The sequence below is a fragment of the Phragmites australis genome, chromosome 5, assembly GCF_958298935.1.
Source record: "Phragmites australis chromosome 5, lpPhrAust1.1, whole genome shotgun sequence".
In the NCBI taxonomy this organism is placed as follows: Eukaryota; Viridiplantae; Streptophyta; class Magnoliopsida; order Poales; family Poaceae; genus Phragmites; species Phragmites australis.
The window spans coordinates 33,039,506-33,050,636 of NC_084925.1; the positions used below are offsets into that span (position 1 = coordinate 33,039,506).

General features: G+C 48.2%; 1 pseudogene; it reads right to left on the reverse strand.

Annotated features, from left to right (window-relative positions):
• Positions 1-3,798: 3,798 nt before the first annotated feature.
• LOC133919318 (protein STRUBBELIG-RECEPTOR FAMILY 7-like) lies at positions 3,799-8,205 on the reverse strand (annotated as a pseudogene).
• Between the last annotated feature and the right edge of the window lie 2,926 nt (positions 8,206-11,131).

An 11,131-nucleotide genomic window follows, 5' to 3' on the forward strand; every position in this document is an offset into this window, starting at 1 on the left:
AGATTCCATTGCGAGATGCGATCTTTTGTGTTTTTTAGATGCAACATCGGGTTATCACCAAATCCGCATGGCCAAACAGGACGAGGAAAAAACTTCTTTTACTACCCCGGTGGGGACCTACTGCTATGTCTCAATGCCTTTTGGTTTGCGCAACGCTGGATCTTCATTCCAACGGGTCTTGCGCATTACCCTTATTTCACAGGTTGGCCGCAACGTCGAAGCTTACATCTACGATCTCATGGTCAAATCCTGAGATCGCGCCACCCTGCTGGAAGACTTAACCGAGACTTTCAATAGTCTCCGCACTACTCGCCTGAAGCTCAACCCCGAGAAGTGTGTCTTCGGGGTACCCGCAGGCGAGCTCCTCGGTTTATTGGTTTCCAATCGAGGAATCGAGGCCAACCCGGAGAAGATCCGGGTCATCGAGCAGATGCGTCCCCCGGCTCGACTCAAGGAGGTCCAGCGTCTCGCTGGCTGCATGACGGTCCTGGGGCACTTCATCTCCAAGCTCGGGGAGCGAGGGCTCCCACTCTTCGAACTCCTGAAGAAGACCGGTCACTTCGACTAGACACCGGAAGCCGAGCAGGCCTTCCAAGACTTGAAGTAGTTCACCTCACCACCCGTACTGGTGGCCCCGTCCAAGGGCAAGCCTTTATTGCTCTACGTCTCGGCCACTCCTCAGGTAGTAAGCATGGTGCTGGTGGTGGAGTGTGATGAGTGCTCGAGGCAAGGTGCTGGGTCCGAGCTCCCGGCCACCCCCGAGCAGCCTACGGGTCTCGGGGCTCCTCCCGACCAGGGAGTCGAGCCTGAGACCCCGGCTCCTCCCGACCAGGGAGTCAAGCCTGAGGACACGACCGGCCCCGACCACTGCGCCAAGCTCGTGGGCTGTGACAAGCCCTCGGGCGAAGCCACCGTCCAGGCCCACCGCATACAGCGACCGGTGTACTTCGTCAGTGAAGTCCTCCGAGACGCCAAGACAAGGTACCCCAAGCCCAAAAAATGCTCTATGCAGTACTCATCGCTTCCAGGAAGCTGCGCCACTACTTCCAAGCACACAAGGTCTCGGTGGTCACCACATATCCACTGGGGCCGATCCTCCGGAACTGAGAAGGCACTAGGCGTATCGTCAAGTGGGCGGTCGAGCTGACGGAATTCAATCTGCACTTCATCAATCGCCAGGCAATCAAAAGCCAGGCTCTATCTGACTTCGTGGCAGAATGGACACCAGTCCCCGACATCAACAATGAAGAGATTTCCGCGTACCCCGGGCAAGACGGGCCCGGGCACTGGGTCATGCACTTTGACGGCTCCCTCACGCTGAAAGGCACAGGGGCTGGAGTGGTGGTCACCTCCCCAACGGGTGAAGTACTCAAGTACGTCGTGCAGCTGTATTTCCGAGCAACCAACAACATGGCGGAATATGTTGGCCTCATCGCTGACCTCCGAGCCGCGGTGGGTCTCGGGATCCGGCGCCTGCTGGTGAAGGGAGACTCCTAACTGGTGGTCAACCAAGTATCCAAGGAATACCAGTGCACGGATCCTCAGATGGCGACGTACGTGGCGGAAGTCAGGAGGCTGGAGAGGCACTTCGACAGCCTGGAGCTGCGGCATATACCTCGCCGCGACAACGCTCTGGCCGATGACCTCTCCCGCCTGGCCTCTGCCCGGGCGCTCGTCCCAGCCGGAGCCTTTGAAGAAAGGCTCACACGGCCATCCGTCCTACCTGCCGACCAAGACGAAGGGGAACCCTTGAGCCTAGTTGAGGGAACCCAGGCAGCACCCTCAGTGGGAGGTCCCGTCAAGGTGCCGCCGCCCGGTGAGTGCGCAGCGCTTGCCGGTGGTTCTCAAGATGCCTCGTGGATCGACGAGATCCGAGGGTACTTGAAAGAAAATATCCTTCCCAGGGTTGATGCCTCTGCGGAGAGAATTGCACGGCAATCCAAACGCTATGCCATAGTAAATGTGAATCTCTATCGGCGCGGCACGGACGGTGTCCTCCTGAAATGCATCACCCGGGCAGAAGGCAGTGAGTTCCTCACTGAGATCCACGAGAGCGAGTGCGGTGGCCATGCATCGTTCCGCACGCTGGTCGGGAAGGCCTTTCGGCAAGGCTTCTACTGGCCTACAGCTCTTCAGGACGCTTCCAAGTTGGTTCGGCGCTGCAGGGCGTGCCAGTTCCACGCAAAGCAGATTCACCAGCCAGCTCAGGCTCTCCACACCATCCCCTGTCATGGCCCTTCGCGGTCTGGGGGCTCGATATCCTGGGTCCATTCCCCCGAGCAATCGGGGGCTATGAGTACCTCTACGTCGCCATCGACAAGTTCACCAAGTGGCCGGAGGCAGTCCCAGTTATCAAGGTTACCAAGAACACGGCGCTTAAATTCATCCGCGGTATCACAAGTCGATTCGGCGTCCCGAACAGGATCATCACTGACAATGGCACCCAGTTCACAAGTGCCCTGTTCAGGGACTACTGCGAGGACCTCAGCATCAAGCTCTGCTTCGCCTCTGTCGCTCATCCTCGGAGCAATGGGCAGGTCGAGCGTGCAAATGCCGAGATACTGAAGGGGCTCAAAACCCGGATCTACCACGTGCTCGCAAAGCACGGGAAAGGGTGGATCGAAGAGCTGCCTGCTGTGTTATGGGCCAACCGGACTACGCCAAGCCGCGCCACCGGGGAGACTCCGTTTCCTCATGTACGGCGCCGAGGCGGTCCTCCCCTCCGAGCTCACTCTCGTCTCCCCTCGGGTGAATGCCTATTCAGAAGGCGAACAGGAACAGCGAAGACGCGACGACGTCGACCACCTGGAGGAGCGCTGGCGACGAGCCACCATCCGAGCAGCCAGATACCAACAGAGCCTGCGGTGCTATCATCAGTGTCACATCCGAGCTCGGTTGGGGATCTAGTTCTCCGACGCGCTTAAACGCGCGAAGGAAAGAATAAACTCTCCCCTATGTAGAAAGGTCCCTTCATCGTGACCGGTGTCCCGCGACAAGACTCGTTTCGGCTGGTCACAGAAGACGGGCAGCCGCTCCCAAACGCGTGGAACATCGAGCATCTGCGCAAACTTTATCCCTAGATGGACATGTTCGTGCTCGGGCCAACCAGGCCAGGGTCCCCCTGCCCAAGTTGGCCGAGGGCTGCCACCAACCATGTAAGTTACCACTTCTGTACAAATTGTCAATATACACTCTTATTCTGAGTTTTCTCTCTGGATTCCATGTATTTAATCTGTTTGGTGAGATGCTCGATGTGTGCGAGAAAAACACGCTCTCATTTTTTTCTCTCTCTTGGGTGGGAGGAGTGAACGAGTGAGAGGTGGTCGATTGGGCTTTAGTTGCCACTCTGAGCCCTAGCGGTCATACCACAGGGAGGTCCGGTCAAACCGCGGGCTGACCCACATGGTAAAAGTTCTCCCTCCCTTTTCCCTTTTCTACCAATTCTTCTCTCTTTCCTTCCTAAATGATTTTGGGCTATCTAGCTACCTTCAAACAATTCCCACTCATAATGTAAGTGGAAAAGGCGAGGTGTTTACTGACGTAACCTTTTCAAAAAGTTTTTGGAACACATAAAACAAAAACCAAAAACATGAATTATAATGTCATGATGCATATGCATGCTCGATATCTAGGTTGGGGTTTTTGGGGTGACACCTACCCCTAATCCTCCAACAAATCTGCAACGGCATTGAATTAAATACACCCAGAAGCTCAGCCATGTTGAATTCAATTCAGTGTATATATCTATGTACCACTTGCAACCCAAGAGCAAAGAATAATAACTGAAATAACATTCAGAACTTGAAGCATGGGTGATCACTATGACTCAATATCTGCTCTAGAGTACTAAATAGACTTTGTCCATGTGCCACATCAAGTAAAATGTCAGATCAGATCTGTCACTCAGAAGTCATGCTTTGATTTCTTAAAGGACAAACCATGCTATACTTATAATGCATTTCAAGATCTGCTTGAATTTGACAGAGATGGTGGTTAAAAAAATGTACATTTAAAAGTTTTAAGCCTACACAGGTTACAAACTGAGGGTGCTGAGTGTTGACTGTTTTTTATTATGAATCTGAACTCTGACCAAGTTATATCATTAAATTGCCGAGGAAGCTACATGCTTGGAGATCTACAGAAATTGGCAGCGAGTGCTATTTCATTTGCAGCTGCTTCAGTTCTCCCACAAATATGAAATGTCGCTGTACCAATCATTTTTTGTCATGGTGCTTCAGTAAATTCTATTATTATCGAAAGAATCGATCAAAAGCTAAAGGTTAGGAGCAAGAGGAGCAACCTGCTTGTGGGAGGAGGATGGCCACCGTGGATCCTGGAGCACCGGCAACGCCCTACAAAGGTGTCCATGATCAGCAAGTGGCATCGCTCAACGGCACACAACGGAGCAAAGAGCGCTGCAGGTGCATATCGAGTGTGTCTCGCCGCTGTCCTGGGTCGCTGCTATTGTCCTTTAGAAGACCATGCCACAAATGAAAATAAGGATGAAGAATCTACGTTTACCGTGAAGGAATTGGGCTGGAGCTCTGTGTGCATCATGTTGCTAAGCTAAACAGACAGTGGGCATTTTGTCAAACACATTGCGAGCACTACATTAGCCTCTTTGGCAATCTCTACAATATAAAATTCTGGCTCAGGCTGTTGCAATTGGAAATGGATACATCAGCAACAGAGCACAAAGGTTGGAGAGGGAAATAGCAGCTAGCTAAACTGAGTGTGTTTACCTGGGTACAGCCCCTCCGGTGCAGGATCAACCATCTGATCCAGCGAGTCGATGCCGTGCAGCAGCGGAGTAGCCCATCGGACTAATGATTGCTGGGACCTTGGTTGGGAGCTGAAATAGTTTCAGACAACAGTTAATTCTATGCAGCACTATATTTTCTTTTAGTTCAAACTCACTGCCTCATTTTTCTTGAGGAATTTAATAGTAGCAGTACAATCGTCTCCATGTTCACCTGTCGAATGCTTTCCGGCCAGTCAGCAGCTCTAGCATGATGACTCCAAAGCTGTAAACATCACTCTTTTGACAGTACTGACCATACATGGTCACCTAAGGAGCTCTGTATCCCGAGTTGTCATCTGATTCCTGAAGTTGTCATATTTAAGCACTTCGGGAAATCTTTAGAGAAAGTTTGCCCATTAACTTCCGCACTACTAACTTGAAATTGCATAAAGCATGAAAAATACATCACAAATGGAACCTAAAGTTAAAAAAAAAAAAACTAAGTATCTGTTTTGTACGATAATTATTGCATGAACTGCCAGATAATTTCTTAGCCAAAACTTTCAGATTTCTGATTCTGATAGACTGCTTATTATACTGAGTTATCTTCCATATTTCATTCCATCTAATTGGTTACAAACAATAAATAACTTTATACTAGCAAAATACTTGCTAAAGATCAGATATCAGAGTACATTTCTCGTATTCATGCATTCCTAGCAATAATCTGTAAAAGTACACACGGACAAATTAATACCTGGAATTCCTGGTTAGGAATCAGGTCTGCAAACCCACAATCCGAAATATGGGCTCATTGTCCAGCAGTATGTTAGACGATTTGAAATTCTTGTGGATGATAGATGGCGAACAAGTTTCATGTAGGTACCTGAAAGGTAGCACATATTCAATTCCAGAACAAAACAACCATTTGATGAGTCTGTATGACTTACTCTAATGCCCTCGCAGATCCAAGCGCAATCTTGACACGGCTATTCCAAGACAACGGTTTTCCGTATGCATCCGACAGGTGAAGGAAGTCATGGAGAGATCCAGTCTTGTAAAATTCATATGCCAGCAAGCACTGCCCATACTCGGAGCAGTAACCATCTAGCTCAGAGAGGTTTGGATGATTTAGCTTTGCAATGTTGGCAACCAGCTCAATGAAGAAATCAGATGGATGGTTTGGGAGGGCAGAGAAATTGATCTTTTACACAGATAAAATCTGGAATAAGAGCAACCAGAAATTGAGGCTCCAATTGTTTAATAAAAATTTGTAAGGCAGGCTTACACCTGTCCATTACAACACCATGATAAAATATAAACAAAATTAAAGGAAAATAAAATAAAATTTGAACTAACACTATCATGAGATCTGTAATTGAAACCCTTAATCCTATTTCAAGAATCAAGCATATTAAGTCAAATAGCACATTATGACTTGTATACAGACTTGGATGGTGTGCAGAGAGTGAACTTCCAGCTGAATATGATACAGCCTACATGAGCTAGATGCTCAGTTCTTACTTACGGGCATAGTCACTAATACTATAAAATCATAAAATTAGTAAGCATTAAATTATCAGTGTTCTTAAGTTTGGTAGAATGAACTGAGTACAAATTTTGCAATAATGAAGGTTGAGATGTTCTTTCACCTTTGGAAAGAAAAATGTTATACAAAGGTTACTGGACATACCTTCTGATCTGACAACTGCGCTCTATAAACACGGCCATAAGAGCCTTCACCGACCAGATTGTCAGCACTGAAGCTCTCCGTTGCCACCTGCAGGTTTGCCACTGTGTACACAATTGCCCTAATGGAAGAGAAGTTTATTTTCCTCGTGGCAGGCTTGTTTGTGGGATCATTTTTGTTGAAGGACTTGTGCAACTCGATTTTCAACGGCGGTTTCAAGTTCATCAAGACGTTCTTCTTCAGTTCCTTTCTAGTTGGTGAGAGCGAGACAGAGTGGATGGGCCTCAGCTCTGAACAGTAACCATTGTTCAGAGAAGACAAACAAGCAAAACCGATGTGCCAGGCTCTACCTAGAAAAAGAACCTTGCAGTTATATGGCCGTCGATCCCCATTAATCCAACAATGGCAAGGAACATCCAAGAATCAATCCAACAATGGCAAGGAACATCCAAGAATCAATCCAACAATGGCAAGGAACATCCAAGAATCAACTGCTTCAGTTGTTTCCTTCAGGTGGACCAAATTAGTATACTAAGAAAGCAAGGATAGTCTGGGTCAGCATAGTCAGGGTCTATATTCGGACTGAGAAGGAACTAAAGTCGACAAAGAGGCTAATTTAATTGAGCTAAACAAAATCGGACGAAACTCAGAAGAAAAATCATAGAACCCTAGAATGATTCCACTTTAGAGAGACAATCCTAGAATTTCCATCTCACTTCACTGCTGCTGCACCATCAGAGAGAGAGGGGGGATGGAAGACGTACCCAGCGCCGTGGGGTTGGGGATGCCCGATCCGACGGAATAAAGCCAGTCAACAGGACAGGACGGCGCAGAAGTGGTCGAGGTAGAAGCCTGTCTTGAAGACTGGCCATCAATCGGGACCCTTTTGGCGACGATGCGCTCGAGGATGGGGATAACGTTGGCAACGTCAACCTCGGAGAAGAGCATGAGGTCGCCGTGCGCCGCCGAAGTCGCCTCGGGCACACCACGGCTGAGCACAGTGTGCCCTCCTCCAGCCATCTCCGTTGTGCCCTCCTTCCGCCACGCATAGATCAGAGGAGAGGAGGGCGCCGGAGTGGTTGCGGACCCCGCACCTGGCGGAGACGAAGGCGTGAGCATTTTTGTTGACGGTGGATCTGATGATGTTAGGGTCCGCGGCACCGATACAGTAGAGGATCCAGTGGTGCAATCGACGCGTCAGGGTTCGGCTCGACCCGGTGGTGCTTCGCGGCGAGCGGCGCCTGGGCGGCGGCGGCTGCGTGGGGCACGTACCGGTGCTTGAAGAAGACGGAGGAGGGAGGGGGCCTGCAGGGCTTCGGAATAGGGAGAGGGCCGGTGACGACGAGGGTTCTTCGGAGGAGAGAGAGGACTAGCGGCGGCGAGGATTCTTCGGAGGAAATAGGGTGCTGGCGGCGGCGCCGATCCTTCAGAAGAGGAGGCGGACGGCGGCTGTGGCAGTGCTTCGGAGGGAGGGGGCCGGCGGTGCTGGAGACAGAGAGTAGCGAGGAGGCAGAGGATGCGCTCGGGGGAGGAGGCACTCGGGGTGGAGAAGGCGGTGAGCACGGGGATGCGGCAGCGGGAGACGCGCGGGGAGGAGACGAGGGCTGCGCGCGTAGGTGAGCGGACGGGAAGCAAAACGAAGATTCTAGTGAGTGCCGGATGTCTACTCTGTCTCGTATCGGACGGTACAAATTGACTACAGCTCAGATCGGACGGCTCACACTTTTCTACCCACGTGGCTCAACTACAGGCCGAGAATCCGAGAGGATTTAGATTATAATAATAAAGAAGATTGCAACAGAAACGTGGTGGTGTAGCTCCAAAACTTTTAGCTAAATAGGCCAATTTACACCATGACTTTGGAATGCCTGTTGTCCACAGTGATCTGAAACCAACTAATATCCTTCTTGATGATGATATGAATGCCCATTTGGGAGATTTCTGTATTGCGAGTGTAATTCATGATTCAACATCAATGACAGTTGGACATTCTGGTTCTAATAGTTCAATCGCAATGACAATAACTGTAGGATATATACCTAGTAGTGATGCAAGTAGATAATAAATGGTAGTTCTGGATTAACACTTAATTTATTTTTTTAATTTAATTAGGTGAGGATGAATCTTTAGTTCATTTTTTTTTAGTTTGGGTCGAACCAATAATCTAGAAAATACAAAACTTACATCCGTACCTTCAGGAAAGATCCGCCATATCTTGTATTTGTATAAGAATAAGGAATGTTGTTGCTCTCATGAATATTTAAAATTTAGATTGCACTAATCAATTCCTTTTGTCTGTTTTTTTTTCAGAGTATGCTCAAAGCGTTCAAGCCAACCAGTGGGGATGTTTACAGTTTTGGAGAGTACTTCTGGAGATGCTAATAGGCAAAAGACCAACCGGCTCTATGTTTGAGGATGAAATCAGCATTGTTAGTTTTGTGGAGAGGAACTTTCCAGATCAGATGTTACTATCATTGATGCTCATTTCCAACCAGGGGCGGATTCAGCAGAAATTTTTTTTTGGGGGGGAGGGGGTGGGGGGGGGGGTTCAGCATTAGCTGTAAAGGTGAAAAATAAGCTAGACACCCAGTCACATCGTACTAGCATAGCTTGAGTTGTACCACTACTAGCATGTAGTTGCAGCATATAGTCAGTGGATGGCCTAAGAGGCTAAGATGGTTGAAAGCAGCAGAGTCGGTGCACAAGGGCATGTAAAAAGGTCTTGTATGCCTTCCTTATAAGCTTGTAAAAAGGGCTTATAAGCTTCAGTATAATAAAGTGATAATGGGATCAAGCCTCAGTTTTGTACTCTATTGTTAGTGTTTATCAGCATTCTTTTCTTATTAACTATTACTTATATCACCGAAAATGGTATCCGGTAACACAGCTAGTTGAGCTATAATCCCCAACAGTGGTATCTGATCTATTTAAAGCGCAGACAAAGTCCACAACCAGACAATCGAAAGTATACCTGTCGATGACATAGGAACCAGGGGTCTCCGAGTCCCGAGGCCAAGACAGCAAATGCCACGTGGCGCCTTCCCTCAGGGGCCATCTCCCCAAGGCCCGAGAAGACCCGGTTCTGGAAGGGGTGCTCGGGGCCATGAATAGTGGTCCTCGAGTACCCGTAGTTCCCCGAGGACCCGAGAAGACCCCGTTCCGGGAGGGGTGCCCGGGGCCATGAACAGTGGTTCCCAAGTACCCGTAGTTCCTCGAGAATCCGAGAAGACACAGTTCTAGGAGGGGTGCTCGGGGCCATGAGCAGTGGTCCCCGAGTACCCGTAGTTCCCCGAGGACCCGAGAAGAGCCAGTTCCCCAAGGACCCGAGAAGAGCCAGTTCCCCGAGGACCCGAGAAGAGTCAGTTCCGATTTTTACGATTTTGGACTCTATGGAAAGTTTATTCAGAGGGCTACACATCCCAACTGAATTCATGACCTAAAACACATAGTATCAAACTAGGAATACTCTAAAACCTATTTTGGACACTTCCACACTTTCCGCTTCGGACTCTTAACAAGAAACTCTCACTTTGGGTTTGGTTGGGAACTCTTGAGCACTGAGACGCGACAATTAGCTCACGTTGCATCCCTCTTAATAGTGCGGCATACCTATACTCAAATTCAAAGATAAAACTCGTTTGAACCACTTTGAGAATTTGAAAACTTTTAAGTACCGCTTCTTTCTTTCAAACCTTGAGGGTTGCCAACTTCCATATATTCTTCACTTGATTCTTTATATGATTGATGTGAATCATCCATAGCTTCCCATGGCCTCGCACGGTCCATCGGCACAAAACCTTTACTCGCTCTTCACCACCGCATTGGTCCTTCGGCGCCAAGCCATTGCTTGCCCTTCACCACGGATGGTCCATCGCAGCCGAGTCTTGCTTGCCATTCACCGTCTTGCCATAGAAAATCACTTTGTATTCGACATCTTCAAGAAATTCATTTTATCAAATATGGAGTCCACTCTTGTTCTTCACTCTTAGCATATATGATTTCAATTCAACTTATGCCTTCTTATGGATCCTAACCCCAACTCACTCTCAAGCACAAAACACATGGGTTAGTTCATAAAACCTAAATGGCAACATTTATACCTTAAGTTACTTGATCTCCACAAGTAACTTATTAGCCTTCATGCATATTGTCAATCTTCATTTAGAACCTAACCCCACTCATTCTTAAACACATAGCACACGGGTTAATCCATAAAACTCTATTGACAAGTCATACCTTTAGTTACTTGATCTCCACAAGTAACTTAGTCTTCAAGCTTATTGCCAATCTCATTGAGCTTCTTCTTCTTCTTATGAGCATCACTAAAATCTCAATGACTTTTGATGCAATTCTTTGAACTCATGGCATTTCTCAAAGAACCAATGCTTCATCATTTATGCATCTCCTATAGAATAACCTAATAGCGATTCTCAATATGATTGTTAGTTCATAGGCATTGTCATCACTTACCTGAGCATCACCTAGAGCTCATTCATCTTGATGCATTTTCAATCTCCCTATTTACCTAGAGCTCATGCATATTTCTCATCCATGCATCTCCTATGGAACAACCTACTAACAAACTCAACACCATTGTTAGTCCATAGGTATTATCATTAATTACCAAAACCACGCATGCCATTAAGCAGCAAGAGGGGGAGACGTTGAGGCGCTTCATACAGTGTTTCAACCAGGTCCGC